Source organism: Heloderma suspectum, chromosome 6 (assembly GCF_057233095.1).
Source record: "Heloderma suspectum isolate Gila_16-S chromosome 6, 16-S_ref, whole genome shotgun sequence".
In the NCBI taxonomy this organism is placed as follows: Eukaryota; Metazoa; Chordata; class Lepidosauria; order Squamata; family Helodermatidae; genus Heloderma; species Heloderma suspectum.
This window is the reverse complement of record NC_139463.1, coordinates 36,095,811-36,115,081: the sequence shown is the minus strand read 5'-3', so window position 1 is coordinate 36,115,081 and position 19,271 is coordinate 36,095,811.

Sequence of the window (19,271 nt, the reverse complement as noted above, 5' to 3'; positions counted from 1 at the left end):
CCCAGCGTCAGGGTCTTTTCCAGGGAGTTTTCTCTTCGCATTAGGTGGCCATAATATTGGAGCTTCAGCTTCATTATCTGTCCTTAGCCTTGTGATACGTTCCATGGGGTTTTCTTGGCAAGAATACTGGAGTGGGTTGCCATTTCCTTCTCCAGTGGACCACATTTTGTCAGAACTCTCTGCCATGACCTGTCCGTCTTGGGTGGCCCTGCATGGCATAGCTTATGGCTTCACTGAGTTACGCAAGCCCCTTCGCCACAACAAGGCAGTGATCCATGAAGGGGACTGTTTACATACTAGACTGTTTTTCATGTACCTCTGATGAAGACAGTGAGGGCAAAGATGAAGATGCCCTCAGTGGGCTCTGTCCTATGGAGATCGTCCTCCTTAAGGTTTGGGGTGGTGGTGTTACCTTAATAACATAGCAGAATGGTGTACTTCCCTTCCTTCCTTCCTTCCTTCCTTCCTTCCTTCCTTCCTTCCTTCCTTCCAACTGTATGAAGCAAGAAAGCTCCTGAGAAGCAGCTTGCTGTTGGCAGCCATTTTGTTTTTTCTGCAGCAGCAGCAGCAACATTTATTAATCAACCAACCATAGTACAAAAAATAGATCAGAAAGAGCTATGTTCAGAGTGCAAGTACAGCTTACTTTGCCAGTATTAGAGATCTGGTGTTAATAGCAATGTTCAAAAACTTAGCAACTGTTAATGTTACCTTGGCATTAGAGACATCCAAACACAAATGCAAGCAGAAATTCATCAAATCGTCCAGGAAATAACACTAAAAGAGGATACAGCAAATGTTCCCTAGCTCCTTTATAGAAACTACAATCAAGCAACACATGGGAAATAGTCTCGATCTCACCAGAGTTGCAGGGGCATAATCTTAGTTTGTTTGGATTCCTAAGAACCAACCTTCCAGTACTGCATGAGGTAAAACATTAAGAGCTTTTCTACATGAGGTATTTATTGTGTGCTCATCATTTCCTACTCACAGTTGTTTATGGGTTCTATAGACAATGTTGTGACCCTCCAATTTTGTTTCTGTTTTTAAAGAGCACTTTTAATGAGGTTTTTTTTAGAGCATGGGAAATGTGGTATTTCTGAAAGCAAAAGAAAATGCTTTTTCCACTTGTGTATCTGTGCTATTCTGTTATATTACAGTGCCGCCTAGAGGCTATGTAGTGGAAAAGTAGGAAAGGAAACACTCTTTGTCTAGTGCTTCAGTTTCTGTGATGAAACTGAAAGTAGATACAAAGGACTGACAACCTTGTGTAGAAAAGCCCTAAACCTTGCCTGGATAAAGGCTCTGCTATATGTTGGGACCACTAAAACCTTTAAATATGGAGCACATTCACTCCAGCAAGGGATCCACAGCCCATATGCCAAAGCTGAACAGACATGCTGGGATGCAGGTATCACACTCTGTCTACATCATGGATCCATTGCTTAATTAGTATTTTGTCACTGGCCATATCCAACATTCGTAACTGAACAGGAGAGGATCCCAGGGAGAGGATTTTCTGAAAGAGAAAGACTTTTCTCAAGAGGAAATGAATGAATCCATAAGAATAAAATAAACAAAAGAGCCAGCAGAATCACTAGAGTGGTGGTACAGAACTTCTTTCAGGCCAAATTCCATTTTGGACGGAGAAGTGCTTGGGCAGGGACATTCCAGATTCCACTGACATGCTGTCTGTGAGGCCTGGGAGACCTTATATATCCACTGAATACATTTCACTGAATACACATGCATTTAGTGGTTAGTATTTAACTATTGTTTTAAACTACTATTTTATGTTTTCAAAAAGCATAATTTTAATATGGTGTTTTAATTTTTTTATTCTTTTTATTCTTATGGAGTGGTATACAAATATTGTAAATAAATACTATATTGCTTTGATTCTACTGCATTAATTTCCAGAAGCGTCATTCCTGATTTACACCAGTGAAAAACAATAAGCATCAGGCCCAGGAATCTCTGTAGTCTCAAGAAGATAAGAAAAGCTGCTAAAGAAGAGAAACGAGGCACATATGATGAATTCAGGAGAGGAATGTCACATATTGTATATAGCACCTGCATAGAAGTTCAGGAATGTGACTTGGGGAAATTATGATTTCCTCCCACGCCTGAACAAGTTTACAGAGTGGTTTCAAAGATCGGAACAATACATTTCAGCTTTGTAATTTTTGGCTTTGATCTCCACTTTAGAGGATGTAACTTCTCTTTTCTTGCCACCTGCATAAAGCAACTTCCAAGGCTATAATTGCAACCAAAAGGAGAACAGAAAGGGGGATCACAAAACATCATGACATGTGAGCATTAGGGAATATTTCATCAGGTCTACTATCACCATACAGAACCATCAGGCAGCTACTGGGTCCCCTGAACCCCATCTGGGCCCACTGTGCTGACACCTGCATGTCCTTGATCCCCCCCCCCCCCCGCCGAGAATTGAATGATGGCAGCCACCATTTGGCTTTTCCTACAATGCACCAGATGCTGCTTTGGTCCTCAAAATGTGTAGCAATGGAGGTCTTGAATGTGGAGGCAGGACCGGGCTGCTTGGAGAATCTGGCTTGGTGAGAGTACACCGCATGTTTCTGGGTGGCAGGGGAAGTCTTGAAAGTGGAGGCAGGACCGGGCTGCTTGGAGAATCTGGCTTGGTGGGAGTACACCGTACATTTCTGGGTGCCAGGGGAAGTCTTGAACGTGGAGGCAGGACCGGGCTGCTTGGAGAATCTGGCTTGGTGGGAGTACACCGTACGTTTCTGGGTGCCAGGGGAAGTCTTGAACGTGGAGGCAGGACCGGGCTGCTTGGAGAATCTGGCTTGGTGGGAGTACACCGTACGTTTCTGGGTGGCAGGGGAAGTCTTGAACGTGGAGGCAGGACCGGGCTGCTTGGAGAATCTGGCTTGGTGAGAGTACACCGCATGTTTCTGGGTGGCAGGGGAAGTCTTGAACGTGGAGGCAGGACCGGGCTGCTTGGAGAATCTGGCTTGGTGAGAGTACACCGTACGTTTCTGGATCTATACTGTAGCACGGGCGCAAAGAACCTCAAACTCAGAGGCCAAACCTGGCCAGCATGGGGGTCCCAATTCACCCCTACAGGCTTCCCTAGATGATTCCACCCACCTTTCCCTGATCACTGATTATTTAGTGCAGGGCTGACAAACCTCTTTCCACCTGTGGGCGGAATTTCATTTTGAAGATGCTCGCGGGGGGGGGGGGCACATTCCAGTGGTGAGCGGGGCTGAAAGCAAAAGGAGTGGGGTCAAAATACAAAAAGAGAGAGAATATATTAGCATAAAGCTCTTATTGCAAGGAACTAATCCTTAGGAGATATATTTCAACCTTTTAAAATGGAGAAAAAAACATGCAAAAGCTAGGAAACCACCAAAGAATCGGTGTTTGGGGAAAAGGTTGTCACCCTTGGAGGCCAGACGGGGACCCCAGATTGTGACCGCCAGTCCTGATGTTCTGCATTTAGTGAGTTAGTGGTTTCCTGGCTTTTCTGCAGTCCACAACTCCCCCCCCCCAATTCTAAAGGGTTGAAATGCCTCCCTTAAGGCTTAGTTCCCGGCAGTAAGAGCTTCAAGCTAAAATATGCTGGTGTTCTCCACGTTTTGGCCCTGCCCCTTTTGTCTTTTGCCCCACCCCCTTTTTCCTTCAAACCCAGATCTCCCAAACCCCAGTCCAACACTCTAACTGCTATACCACGCTCGCTTACATTTGAAAGTGCTGGGTGATGCTCATCCTGTACCATGTATGGGTGGCTGAAAGTCCTTGGAGATGTACAGAAAAGTTTAATGAACACCCTCGGTATTTCAGGAAGTCCTGTCTGGCTGCTGTGAATGATTATGGGCTTCTTCACACAGAGCTTTTATCCTGCTATTGAGATTGATTACGCAAGGAAGTTTGCGGGTCTTCTAGATGATGTTGTCAACCTCCAGGCCATCTCCTGTACTTTTATTTATTTATTTATTAATTAAATTTATTAATCGCCCATCTGACTGGTCACCCAGCCACTCTGGGCGATGTACAACCCACCATAAAACAATTTAAAACAATAAAATTTTACCATAATTTTTTTTTTTTAAATACCCTAACCCACCCCAAATGCCTGCCTGAACAACCACGTTTTTAATGCACGACGGAAGCTCATTAAAGAGGGGGCATGATGGAGTTCCCTAGGGAGGGAGTTCCACAGAGTGGGGGCCACCACAGAGAAGGCCCTCTCCCTCATCCCCACCAGTCTAGCTGTCCTGGCTGATGGGACAGAGAGAAGGCTATCCGAGGCTGATCTTGTTAAGCGGCCTGTCTGGTGTTGCTGGAGGTGCTCCTTAAGATAGGCTGGGCCGGAACCATATAGGGTTTTAAAGGTCAAAACCAACACCTTGAATTTGGCCCGGAAAACAACTGGTAACCAGTGCAACTCCTTCAGCACTGGAGTGATGTGATCTCACCGGCGGCTGCCTTTAATCAGGCGAGCCGCCGCGTTCTGTACCAGCTGCAGTTTCCGGACTGTCTTCAAGGGTAACCCCACGTAGAGCGCATTACAGTAGTCTAAACGAGAGGAGACCAGGGCATGTACTACCGATGGGAACAGATGGTCGGGAAGGAAGGGGCGCAGCCGCCGTATCAGATGGAGTTGATACAGCGCTGTCCAGCTCACAGCTGACACCTGAGCCTCCATGGACAGCTGGGAGTCCAAAATGACCCCCAGGTTGCGGACCTGGTCTTTCAAGGGTAGCCGTACCCCATTCAACACCAGGTCAACATCCCCCAGCCTCCTCTTGTCTCCCATCAAAAGTACCTCGGTCTTGTCAGGGTTCAGCTTCAGCTTATTCCTCCCCATCCAGCCACTCACCGTCTCCAGACATTTGGACAGGGATTCTACGGCCAACCTTGGTGAAGATTTGAATGAGGTAGAGCTGCGTGTCATCCGCATATTGATGACACTGCACCCCAAACCTCCTGATGATAGCCCCCAGTGGCTTCACATAGATGTTAAATAGCATCGGGGAGAGGATGGAACCCTGTGGCACCCCACAAGTAAGTGGCCACGGGTCCGAAACCTCCTCTCCCAGTGCTGCCCTCTGGTACCTGCCAGAGAGGAAGGACCGGAACCACCGCAATACAGTGTCTCCAATGCCCAACCCCTCCAGGCGGTCCAGGAGGATACCGTGGTCAACAGTATCAAAAGCCGCTGAGAGGTCGAGGAGAACAAGGAAGGAGCATTCACCCCTATCCAGAGCCCTCCTCATATCATCCACCAAGGTGACCAAGGCCGTTTCTGTCCCATGCCCAGGCCTGAAGCCCGACTGAAATGGGTCTAGATAATCAGTTTCTTCCAAGTGTGCCTTCAACTGCACCGCCACCACCCGCTCAATCACCTTGCCCAAAAATGGCAGATTTGAGACTGGGCGAAAGTTGTTCAGAACTTGAGGATCCAAGGAGGGCTTCTTTAAGAGCGGTCTTATCACTGCCTCCTTGAGGGCTGATGGCATCACTCCCTCCTCAAGGGAGGCGTTCACCACTGCCTTGATCCCCTCACCCAGTCTCTCTCTGCAGCTCATAATGAGCCAAGATGGGCAAGGATCAAGTAAGCAGGTGGTCGGCCTTACAGATGAAAGCACCTTGTTCACTTCATCAGGAGGAAGAAGCTGGAACCGATCCCACAAAACCGGTTTGCCACAGGCCGCCTCTTGCTCACTAACTGTATCCACAGTGTGCAGAGTAACACACCTAATCTGATCAATTATATCTGCAAAGTGCCTTGCCAAAGCCTCACAGGAGGCCTTAGAATGCTCCAGTGGTTCCGGAGCCACAGGACTGACCAGGCTCCGGACCACTTGGAACAGCCTCCTGGGGCAGCACTCTGCAGACGCGATGGAGGCAGCATAATATTCCTTTTTTGCTGCCTTCACCGCCACGTGATAGGCTGAAGATATAGCTCTAGCCCGTGTCTGATCGTCTTTGGAGCGAGACTTCCGCCACTGGCGCTCTAGCCATCTCACCTCCTGTTTCAGAGCTCGTAACCGCGGATTGAACCATGGTGCAGTCCGAGCCCTGTTCAGGGGGAGAGGGCGTTTCGGAGCCATCCGATCTAATGCCCCAGTAATTGTGGCATTCCAGCCACCCACCAGGGTCTCGACCGAGTGGCCGTTGGCATGCCCCAGAGAATCCCCAAGCGCGTTCAGGAATCCATTTGGATCCATAAGATGCCTGGGGCGGACCATTTTAATGGGTCCTCCACCCCTGCGGAGGGGTTGTGGAACCGAGAAGTCCAACATCACCAGATAGTGATCTGACCATGACAAGGGGGTGGTGGATATACCCCCGACTTCCAGATCACTCCCCGCTTCTCCAGAAACAAACACAAGGTCTAGTGCATGACCGGCTACATGGGTGGGCCCAGTTAGAATACGGTGCAGCTCCCAGGAGGCCATGGTCTCCATGAAGTCCCGAGGTGCTCCTGTGAGGATGGCCTCTGAATGTACGTTGAAGTCCCCCAACACCAGTAAGTTAGGGGACTGTACACGCACATCAGAGACCACCTCAAGCACCTCGGCCAGGGAGTCAGTCGTGCAGCGGGGTGGACGGTACACGAGCAGAATCCCCAGACTGCCCTTCGGGCCCAACCTCCAGTACATGCACTCAACAACCTTGGTCTCCCGGAGAGGGAGTCTGGTGAAGACCAAGGACTCTCGGCAGATAACAGCCACTCCCCCTCCCCGATCCCCAGCCCTCGGCTGCTGTGCATACGAAAATCCGGCTGGACACATGGCTGCAAGGGTTGGAGCAGCAGCCTCGGCCAGCCAGGTCTCCGTAATACATGCCAGGTCTGCACCCTCATCCAGGATCATGTCATGGATGAGGGAGGTTTTCTGGGTAACAGACCTGGCATTGCAGAGCAGCAAACGAAGGCCAGAAGATGGGGTCACGCCTCCCCCAGCCATCCTTTGGCTCTGGACAGGCCCGGAGCAGGGGACAGATACTACACATCTCTCCCTTGTTCCCCTTACCTGGCATGGCCTGCCCCTAGCGCTCCGCCAGTGCCTGCCGCCCAGCCTCGGTATGTTCTGGCCCCCAACACTCCCCCCACTGCCTCCATCAGGTGGACACATGCCCCCTCGCTCCCGCCTATCAGGCAGGCTACCCACCCCTAAAAACACAACAAAATCCCCCCCAACAAAATAAAACAAACAAACAAAACAATTAAAATCCCCTTAAAAATGCCAGGCAGGAGTCCACAGGGAAGGCCTTGTGGCGGTGGTAGCGGCGACGGCGGCAGCAGGCCCAGCGGCGGCAAGCACGCCTCTTCCCCGGCGGCGGCGGTGGTGGTGGCTTCTCCTGCAGGCCCTGGCTCTCCCAGGCCACCTCAGCCAGCCAGCTTATGTAGCCCCTCCAGGGAGGGGCAGGTGGAGCAGCACAGCTGGCTCGGTACCTGGGGGCCTGGTCTTGCAGGGACTGGCGGTCTGCCAGGCAGAAGTCCACAAGGAAGGCCTGGTGGTGGTGGCAGCGGCGGCAGCGGCGGCAGCAGCAGGCCCAGCGGCGGCAGCAGCAGGCCCAGCGGCAGCAAGCACGCCTCTTCCCCGGTGGTGGTGGTTGTGGCTTCTCCTGCAGGCCCTGGCTCTCTGTACTAAATGGCCTTTATTCCATTTTTTAAAAGGTCAGAGATAATGAGCTATCAAATTACAGCTCTTGAGTTCCACTTGAGTTCCCTCCTGAAAAGAGGAAAACTTACAATAAGAGGAGCTAGACCACAGCACCATCTAGCGGTTGTATAATGAAATGTATGGAAGACTCAGATAAGGGGGAAAAGGAGGGGGATAAGTGGGGGGAAGGAAGCATGTGTAAAGGGAGTCCATCGTGATCCTATATTTAAAACAGAAGCAGAAAGTTCCATTTTAAATGCAGGATTTTAGGCTGGTGTAGAGAGGCTCATGGACTTACTTTCTACAAAGGGCATATAAACTGTTTGCACATGGTGCTTAATTAAATTTGCAGAGGGGTTTGCAAGGACAAAGAGAGAACACTCCCCCCCACTCCCCCCCCCACTCTCTGTGTTAATCCAACTCATTCAGTAGAATAGAACCGAGTAGTAAATGAGATGAATGATGCTACTTCGATGTTTTCAATAGTTCACATTTGGATTCTGGTGCCACTTTAACAAATAAGAGAAGGAGCGCTCCACAAAGACTCCTGTAGCATCAGCCAAATGTGGTATCATCTGTCCCATGTAAGTGCCCATTTCACTTAATGCTCACTGCTCAGCTGGTTGTAAATGTAGATTTATTTTTGCTGTTGTAAAAACATTTGAGTTGCAATAAAACGCAGGACGACTCCGACCTTAGACAACCGATAGATTTAACAACAGAACAGAAGCGGCATTCCTAAGGTTACTGGTTGTGCTATTTCCTTAAGGATCAGCAATAGATTGCTGGGGGAATGAAGTGGTGGACACTGATGTTAACTTCAAATACTGCTGTGATGAATTCCCTGGAACAGCTCTGAAGGCAGATTGGTCAGACTGGACCTAGGACACATTTTATCCTTATTTACCCTTATATTTTGCTTTTGGGAAGGGGGACACACACTGAGAGGGACATTTTGAGCAGAAAATGGCTAGTGAAGTTTTAAGCACCCATCCCCCCTGCTCAATCTCCATCCTTTGGCTACTTCTTATTTAAAATATTGGGAGACCATTACTTTAGGGCAGTGCAGGGACCTCCCGATTCGACTTGGAAGCTACTTCGTGGCTTCGGAGGTGGGCCCAATTCAGCTTATGCAGATTCAGGGAGCCCCTGACCTGACTCGGCCCCAAACCTGGAATGGGATTTGGATGTTGAACCCCACTTCGGGTCCCCCCCGATGCCCCCGTGCAAAACCCCTTAGCATGCCACCACCTCCGCCTTCTCCGCCACCATCCTCGCCACCTTCTCTGCCGCCGCCCTTGCCACCGCCAATTCCTGAGGCCTGGATGCGTGTGCTGACTCTTACTGCAGGGAGTCGCCATTTTCAAAATGGCAACTTCCAGGAACTTTCAGGTGGCGGCAGTGGAGGTGGCGAGGACAGCGGCGAGGATGGCGATGGTGATGGTGGTGGCAGCAGCGGCAGCGAGGGAGGCAGAGGCGGAGGCGGTAAGGACCTCAGGTAAGGACCTGACACGGCTGGGCCGGGGGTGCTGAAGCTCCGAAGCACACCAAGTGCTTCAGAGATCCCCCAACCTGCTCCAGGTTGCTTCGTGCCCCCTCTGCTTCGCCTCGGAAGGGGCTCAAAGTGACCCGAAGCAGCCCACTTTGACTCGGGGTTCGGGCCTTGGGCTGAAGTGGTGCATCTACTGTGTAATGATTATTTTGGCTCTAAGGGCATAAGAACATAAGAAGAGCCCTGCTGGATCAGGCCAAGGGCCCATCTAGTCCAGCATTCTGGACACAGTGGCCAACCAGCTGTCGACCAGGAACCCATGAGCAGGGCATGAGCACAACAGCACCCTCCCAACCATGTTCCCCAGCAACTGGTGTACATAGGCTCACTGCCTCTGGTACTGGAGGTAGCACATATCCATCTGGACAAGTAGCCATTGATAGCCTTTTCCTCCAGGAATTTGTCCAACCCCCTTTTTAAGCCATCCAAACTGGTGGCCATCACTACATGTGGTAGCGAATTCCATAGTTTAATGATGTGCTGTGTGAAGAAGTCCTTCCTTTTATCTGAGCTGAATCAGCCACCGATCAGCTTCATGGGATGAGCCCATTGGATTCTACTACTATGAGAGAGGGAGAAAAATGTATCTTTCCAGTATCGAACAGTGTAATTCTACAAACTCAAACAGAGTTAACAGAGCTCTGCTGAATCTTTCCGTTACACGAGCGGTTGCGCACCTAGTTGCACAACAGGTTGCACATACAGGTAGCACAGGCATAATGCACAGCCACTTGCTCAACCATGGTTGCGCAAATGTAGCTTTAGATGGATTCTTCTCTTACACATAGTTCAGAACCTAGTTTCTGCTAACACAACACCATTTGCACTAACGGAATGACACAGTTGGCCCTTAATATCCACGATTTCTCTTATCGCACATAAATTGCTGCTTTGTATGAAGAGGAAGGTTCAATGAGGGCTAATCACTTAAACTGCCCCACCCCTCCCACTACATAAGAACAGCCATGTTGGATCAGACCAAGGGTCCATTTCACCCAATTCACACAGTGGCCAACCAGGTCATGGGATTTCTATTGTTGATTGTTAATATTTTTGGGATGTGTGTATGTATGTGTTTGCTGTCTGTTTATATGTTTGCCTCTAAATGTATTACGTCCTTTGCAGCCAAAGATGGAGAAGCTCTATACAGTCAGTAAAAACAAGACCTGGAGCTGACTGTGGCTCAGATCATGAGCTTCTAGTTGCAGAATTTCGGCTTAAATTGAAGAACGTAGGGAAAACCACTAAACCATTCAGGTATGACCTAAATCATATCCCTTATGAATACACAGTGGAGGTGAGGAATAGATTTCAGGGATTAGACCTGATAGACAGAGTGCCTGAGGAACTATGGACGGAGGTCCGTAACATTGTTCAGGAAGCAGCAACGAAATCCATCCCAAAGAAAAAGAAATGCAAGAAAGCCAAGTGGCTATCTGATGAGGCTTTACAAGTAGCTGAGGAAAGAAGGGAAGCGAAAAGCAAGGGAGAAAGGGGAAGATATATCCAACTGAATGCAGAGTTCCAGAGAATAGCAAGGAGAGACAAGAAGGCCTTCTTAAATGAACAATGCAAAGAAATTGAGGAAAAGAACAGAATGGGAAAGACTAGAGATCTCTTCAAGAAAATCAGACATCTCAAGGGAACGTTTTGTGCAAAGACGGGCATGGTAAAGGACAAAGAAGGCAGGGACCTCACAGAAACAGATGAGATTAAGAAGAGGTGGAAAGAATACACAGAAGAACTATACAGGAAAGATCTGAATGTCCCTGATAGCCATGATAGTGCGGTCACTGAACTTGAGCCGGACATCCTAGAAAGTGAAGTCAAGTGGGCCTTAGGAAGCATTACTAACAACAAAGCTAGCGGAGATGACAGTATTCCAGCTGAGCTATTTAAAATCCTAAAAGATGATGCTGTTAAAGTGCTGCATTCAATATGCCAACAAATTTGGAACACTCAACAATGGCTGCAAGACTGGAAAAGGTCAGTTTACATTCCAATTCCAAAGAAGGGCAACGCCAAAGAGTGTTCAAACTACTGCACAATTGCGCTCGTTTCACATGCCAGCAAGGTGATGCTCAAAATCCTACAAGCTAGGCTTCAGCAGTATGCGAACTGAGAACTACTGGAAGTACAAGCTGGGTTTCGAAGAGGCAAAGGAACGAGAGATCAAATCGCCAACATTCGCTGCATCACGGAGAAAGCAAGAGAATTCCAGAAAAACGTCTATTTCTGCTTCATTGACTATGCTAAAGCCTTTGATTGTGTGGATCACAACAAACTGTGGCAAATTCTTAAAGTGATGGGAGTACCAGACCACCTAACCTGTCTCCTGAGAAACTTGTACGAGGGTCAAGAAGCAACAGTAAGAACCAGACATGGAACAACCGATTGGTTCAAAAGTGGAAAAGGAGTACGACAAGGCTGCATATTGTCACCCTGCTTATTTAACTTATATGCAGAGTACATCATGAGAAATGCCGGGTTGGATGAATCAGAGGTCGGAATTAAGATTGCTGGGAGAATTATCAACAACCTCCGATATGCAGACGATACCACCCTAATGGCAGAAAGCGAAGAGGATCTCAAGAGCCTCTTGTTGAGGGTGAAAGAGGAGAGTGCAAAAGCTGGTTTGAAACTCAACATTAAAAAAACTAAGATCATGGCATCTGACCCCATCACTTCCTGGCATATAGAAGGGGAAGAAATGGAAACAGTGACAGATTTTACTTTCTTGGGCTCCAAGATCACCACAGATGGTGACTGTAGCCATGAAATTAAAAGACGCTTGCTCCTTGGGAGGAAAGCTATGGCCAACCTAGACAGCATAGTAAGAAGCAGAGACATCACCTTGCTGACAAAGGTCCGTCTAATCAAAGCTATGGTTTTCCCAGTAGTAATGTATGGCTGTGAGAGCTGGACTATAAGGAAGGCTGAGCGCCGACGAATTGATGCTTTCGAACTGTGGTGCTGGAGAAGACTCTTACGAGTCCCCTGGACTGCAAGGAGGTCAAATCAGTCCATCCTAAAGGAAATCAAGCCTGAGTGCTCATTGGAAGGACAGATCCTGAAGCTGAAGCTCAAATATTTTGGCCACCAAATGCGAAGAGAAAACTCTCTGGAAAAGACCATGATGCTGGGAAAGACTGAAGGCCAAAGGAGAAGGGGACGGCAGAGGATGAGATGGCTAGATAGCATCACCGATGCAATGAATATGAACTTGAGCACACTCCGGGAGAGAGCGCAGGACAGGAAGGCCTGGTGTGCTATGGTCCATGGGGTCATGAAGAGTCGGACATGACTGAACAACTGAACAACAGCAACAACAAAAATCATCTTTTACTTTTAAGGTTTTAATCTTTGTAAACTGCCCAGAGAGCTTTGACTATTGGGTGGTATAGTAATGTAAGAAATGAAATGAAATCCATGTTTAAGACTACTGCAATGCACTCTATGTGGGGCTACTGCTGAAAAGTGAGCAGAAGCTTCAACTGGTGAAAAATATGACAGCTAGGCTGCTAACTAATGCACTGACAGGGTTCCCCTTATGATTTGGACCCCCTGAGCAACTCCTCAAGGATCTCTTGCCTCCCTAAGAGTCCCACCTTCCTTCTTTTAAACTTCCCCTTCCCCTAAAAACATGGGGTTTTAGGCTGCAGACGTGGGGTGATTGACACCCCAGACTCCTGGGATTTTAACGGCACCAGTTTACTGGTAAATTACAGCAAGCAAATTGCGACTAAAGGTATTTACAGAATAGAGCTGAGTGATCCAAAAGTCATTAAGATAAAATAAATGTTGCAAAACGCAAGTTGCTCTATCCTAGCTGTATTTAGACTTCTCCAGGCTACTTCTTCCTGCTGTTTCTTCAGGCTCTGGTTTTCCTCTCTCTCTGGCCTTCCTTTCTCTGGTCTCTCTCTCACTAGTTCTCTCTCCCTTTTTATCTTCTCCTTCCCCCAAACTGGGGGAAGGTCACACAGCCCTTCCCATAAAATGTGACTGCTCTTTCTCCAAGTGCAGAGGCTCTCCTCTGGGAAGAACAGCTGGGTCTTTTTTAACCCCCTTCCCTCAAACCTGGCCTAAGTGGCAACACTGTACTGCATTGTGGAAATCTGCCTCGATTCCCCCATGGCTGATAATACCACTGCTGTCATGGATTTTATCTTCCACAGTGGAAACACTGCCAGATAAAGTCAATGCATTGAGGCTGGATTGTAATTCAGGACTGTCTGACTTTCCATGTCCTAAATAGGCTGAACTATGAGCTATTTCACCTCAGAGAGGGCCACATTTCTGTAAAGGAGGAATGGGCTCACTTCTGCCTTTTTAATAGGAATTAATCATAAGCCTCGGAGATTTCTGGATGAAGCTATTCTTGAAATTCACTTAGCCAAAAAAGCTTTATTAATGCTTCCCTAGGCACTTTAAGTGATAGAGAGCAGAATGGCAAACAGCTAACACTTGGGATTTATGATAAAGGATGGAACAATTCAGCTAGGCATTTTAGAAAGCGAGATCAGCTAGAAATGTTGGCAGAGGAACAGACATGTAAGGAGAAAGGCAGAATTGATGATTTGGGGTGACTGAAGACATTCGCCTCTCACTTACACTAGTGTATCTCTGGAGCATGTCTGCTGAGTTTGGCAAATGGACTGCAGTTCAGCTCGGAAACTGATCCATAGCAAAATTGTTCCTTTTTTGCAAGGCCAAAGCAAAATACAGTGAATGAGTTCACATGAGAGCACCTTGGGTTCTTGGGTTTCCTTTTCTTCTTATGCACTCAGATTCAATTAGTTACTTCCTCTTTAGTGTTACTTCTGAGGATGCATGAAGCTGATTGGTGGGAGATTTAGGACAGATAAAAGGAAGTATTTCTTCACACAGCACCAAGTTAAACTATGGAATTCACTACCACAATATGTGATGTGGCCACCAATTTGGATGGGGATTAGACAAATTCATGGAGGATAAGGCTATCGATGACTCCTAGTCATGATGGCTATATGCTACCTCCAGGATCAGAGGCAGTATGCTTCTGTAGTTCCTGGAGAACATGGGTGGGAGGATGCTACCACACTCATGTCCTACTTGTGGGTTTCCCACATGCAATTGGTTGGCCGCTGTGTGAACAGAATACTGGATTAGATGACCGTTTGGTCTTATTCAGCAGGTCTCTTCTTATTTTCTGTTCATGAATGCCTTCCTTTAATGATGCAATATTCTTATTATAGGGCCACAGTCATGGCCCTATGTTTAGAGCTAGCTGGCTGAATCATATTCCACCATTATAACTGGATATTGGGTGAGGGGCAGTAGGTTCTATGGCTTACCCCTTCCAACTTTATCATTCTATGTGGATTGTATTGGTTGTCATTTTGGAACTTGTCATGTGAAATGTTAGCTTCCATTGCATGGTAGCTTCATGTGCGTGGACTCCTTGTGTCTATTCCAGGGAACAGACCAACCTGGGTCCACTATGCTACCACTGATAGCCATCCAGCTCCAATGTAGTGGTGAAGCTGTAACTAGCCACAGCATAGAACATCATGCCATATGCATATTCCCTAAATAGTGCCTCTGTTAAGGGCATGGCCTTTAAGCACTGTAATTTCTTGTTTAGAGTTTGAACAAACATGGAAAGACCCCAACACAACATGTTAAACCGAAAAGGTTTTTGTTAAAAACAACATGTTAAACTGAAAGTTAATGCACCATCACTGCAAATGGATTCAATGCACCCTTTTGTCCATTAAAGACTGATATTACAACACTGGAAGAATAAACCCTCACGTCCTAAAATGGAATGGATTGAGGAACTTACAGCGCTTTCCACATCTGGAAAGGTGTTATATAGACGGCACTTATGAATGGATGCTTATATGGATATTTGGTCTGCTTTTGTTGAAGATTATGTATAATTTATGTATGCCAAAGGAAGTGAGGTGGGCGACTACCAGGAAGAGGGCCTTTTATGCTGTGGCACCGCTGCTGTGAAATGAGCAAAGGGCTGGATGCGCCCGATCTCATCTGGTCTTGGAAGCTAAACAGGGTCAGCCCTGGTTAGTACTTGGACGGGAGACCTGGGAATCAGGCTTTCTGCACTGAGCAGGGGGTTGGACTGGATGGTCTTGTAGGTCCCTTCCAACCCTATGATTCTATGAGCTCCCTAGAGAGGTTTGCCTGGTGCCCACGTTGTAGTCCTTTCAGTGCCAAGTGAAGACCTTTTTATTTTCTCAGCATTTTAGCGTTCTAGTCTTTTAGGTCTGCTGTATTAAATCTGCATTTGAAATCTCTGTATTGCTGCTACTTTTTATTCTGGTTGTACTTCTATGTTGTAGTTTTAAGCTTTTATAGTTTATATTGCTTTACATGGTACCTTGAGGTTTTTATTTTTGTGAACTGCCCAGACAGCTTTGGCTATGGGGAGGTATAGAAATGTAATAAATAAATAATGCTTAAACATCCATATTTTCATTCTCTCTCTCTCTCTCTCTCTCTCTCTCTCTCTCACACACACACACACACATTTCATATGCATGCATTGAAACTGATACGTGCAAATTTATGTAGCTACATTTCCCCCTCTTTTTTGTTCTGTTTTGCTGAAATTTCACAATAAAAATTAATTAAAAAACACGCTGTTTATTGTCGTCGTAGTAGTTGCTGCATACAAATCATAGAAATAGTAGAATCATAGGGGTGGAAGGGGCCTACAAGACCATCCAGTCCAACCCCCTGCTCAATGCAGGAAGCCTGATTCCCAGGAGGTCTCCCATCCAAGTACTAACCAGGGCTGACCCTGCTTAGCTTCCGAGACCAGACGAGATCGGGCGCATCCAGATTTACATGTTCCGATGGACTGAACTGTAAGTGACTAACCATCGCAGCCCTGATTTCCCCCTGACTCTGCTTTTTTTGTAAAGCGACATTGAAGGTGGTGAGTGTATGGGAACTGCTAGAAGGCAGATTAAGAGCAACCTTTTACAAAAAAAGGACTATACCCATTTTTTATAAACTGAACAGGCTGAAAACAACCAAGGACAGCTACGGGTCACAACAGTTTATATCTGGCCAGAAGGAACATACTGCAGCCCCTGTCTTTCGAAGGGGGAGCTATTCCTATATCACCTTATCTGAACTGGTTCCATGACCTAGTCTCCATGTTCAATTAGTCCAGAAAGCCAATTGCAGCACAGTTCCCACTACTTATAAAAATAACCTTAATCCCCCTAGTTTGGCAGGAGATCTAAATATTGCAAACTCCCGTTGCTGTGAATTATTGTTTGCTCTGATTATGTGCATTATTCACTTGATTGCGGTAGCGAAGGTCAGTCTGGCATGCCTAACATAATAGCACAATGTTTAAATGTGGAAGCCTTCAGTTTTCTTCTGGACCAAAAATAAATCCATGTTTCAAATAAGGATAGGCTGAATTCCCACGGGGTCAAATTTTGATTGACTCCAGAGTAACATGATCAGGGAGGTCCTAAAATAGAACCAGAACAAGTAGGGCCTACAAGTGTTACACATTATTCCCACCCCACAAGATGAGCGCTGTTGTCCATGGCTCCTGAGACTCTTGTAGTTCAGGGCGCTGAGGTGGGGCTGAGTTTCAGGAGTGAGGAAGGGATAAAGGACACATTATTGTTCCTCCCCCACACACCGAGGGTGTGCTGTATAGCACTAGAGGATATATTATACCCAAATCAGAGTATTTTATAGCTAGATAGCCCGGGGAGGGGGGCACACAGTTCTGCCGAGAAGAAAGGCGTCCCCTTAATCTCAATTGACCTACCCTTCCAGCATAAGCTACTAGGGGTCTGAGTAGGTCAGTTCCCAATCTTTCTCCACCCCAGAGCCTCCCCAAGACATTTTGCTGTCTGTGGTAAAGGACAAGATGGTATCCCCCATTCCATGTACAGAAACTGGCTTAGAGCTGTGCGGAAGTGAACCCTTGAAATTCTCTACCTTACTTGAGGGCAGAGAAATTTGGGAGACAATTTCACCAAATTTCTCCAGGGGAAAGGAGAAATTCTCAAGAGTTTCTCCTAGCTGTGCTACAAGCCATTGGCAAGGCTTGTAGCACAGCTGCTTTCTTTTTTTCCATGAGGATTTGGGGTTCTTTGTGCTGCAACAGCATCAACTGTCTGGTCAGGCTGGCCCCCAATTTCCATCCACCACAATGCAGGTGTGAGGGGGACAGTGTTGTGTCCAGCTCCAGGGATGAGGTGGAGTTGGTGCTCTGCCAAAATCTGTCCTCCAATTTCCTGAAGTTTGACATTCCTCCATGAAAGAGGCTTCCAATGCACTGCTTCATTCAGGATATTTTATAATGTTCTTTTATGGTGTTTTTGAGTTTATCTAGTCACAGCTAGCCTCCCAGATGGCCTGCACATCCTGATCTGGAAAAGCCCCATGGTAGGAATCACCTCTTGGTGCCTTAAACTGGGCTTCAGTGGAAGCGTAGGGAGCTGAGGAGGCTACAGGCTACCGGAGAGATGATTGTTCAATGAAAAATGGGACACTTGTGTTCACGCCTCGGCCACCTCCTAAGTAAGGTAAGCCCAAGAAACCCAAACCCAGCCCATAAGAATTTTTCCAAAATTTCTTCACCATTTAATTTCTTTTCGAAAGCAATTTCTCTTCTATCAAATTGAATGAGAATGGTTGAAAAAATTGTGGGATAAATTTTCAGCACAGCGCTAAACTGATTTGCTTGGCCTGGCAGCTGAATCTTACTTCAACACTGGCAATAGGACAGTGTGTAGCTCTGCTCTCCGGTTTTCTATTTTTGTTCTGTTTTGTTTTCAGCTGACAAACAAACATTCTGTGTCTGAAACTGCTTTCAGCTGTAGATTTAATTGATTGACCCACACAAGCACTGTTTAGTGAGAGCTATAAAGTGTGTACACAGTCCTCTTATGGATCAGTAACGGGTGAAGGGTGCAATCCTATGCAAATTTTTACTGTGTGCTTTTTGGTTTTAATTTTTGTGAACCGATCAGAGAGCTTTGGCTATTGGGTGGTATAGAAATGAAATGAATAAATAAATAAATAAATAAATAAATATTGGACAGCAAAAATCCCTACAATTCCCAGTATGCCCCAGCCAGCATGTAGAGCATTTTTCTGTCTTAACGTGCATAGGATTGCACCCTTATAGTACTTAAGGTTAGCTTTAATTAGGGATGTACTTATAGTGTCAAGTCCATTCCGTCTGTGTTGCATGGATTGTCAGGCACATTTTGTTCCGTTGTCTACCCATCAATGGAATCAGATTTTTTTTGTTTCCATTTTTGTGCAAATGTGCAGGTGTGAAAATACACAAATTCCCCCCAAATGCACATTTTCACACTTTAGCCTAGGGGGGAAATGCATGTTTTTAGCCTTCCTAATTTTTTTTTTGGATATTTGCACAAAATTTGGGAAAGTTAGAAATCCAGTCTGCAAGTCCATGGAATCCACCAGACAGGGGGGAAAGCTAGTCCGATGTGGCATCCACAGGTCGGATTCATGAAAATCCAAACTCATTTGGTTCCATTGTGGATTTCTCCAACAACCCTCGTATCAATTGCTATTATTAGGTCATGATATTACCTCTGGTATAAGAGACAGTGTGCCTCTCTATACCAATTGTTGGGGAACATGATCTGGAGGGTGCTATTGTATTCATGTCCTGCTGTGGGTATTCCATAAGCTTTTGGTTGGATACTGTACACACAGAATGCTAGGCTAGATAGACCTTTAGTCTGACACATCACTTCTCTCCTTGTGATCTTCGTGTTACTGAGTGGTGCAGGAAAGAGCCACATTTCAATAGCTCTCACACGGCTAAAGGGAACATCAACAAAGTTCCTTGTTAGCAGTTGTCTATGCATGGAGCCATATGACACATTTGTAGTGAGATTCAGACTAGCATTCTTCACAGCACTTAATGGCCATTCCAAAAGTTACATAGACAAATATGTTTGGCATGAAATGAGGGGCCTTTGTTCCTTGGCAGTCCGTAATAACCTGGTTTGTGCTGGTTTGGAATGTCTGGACAGCCCTCATCATCT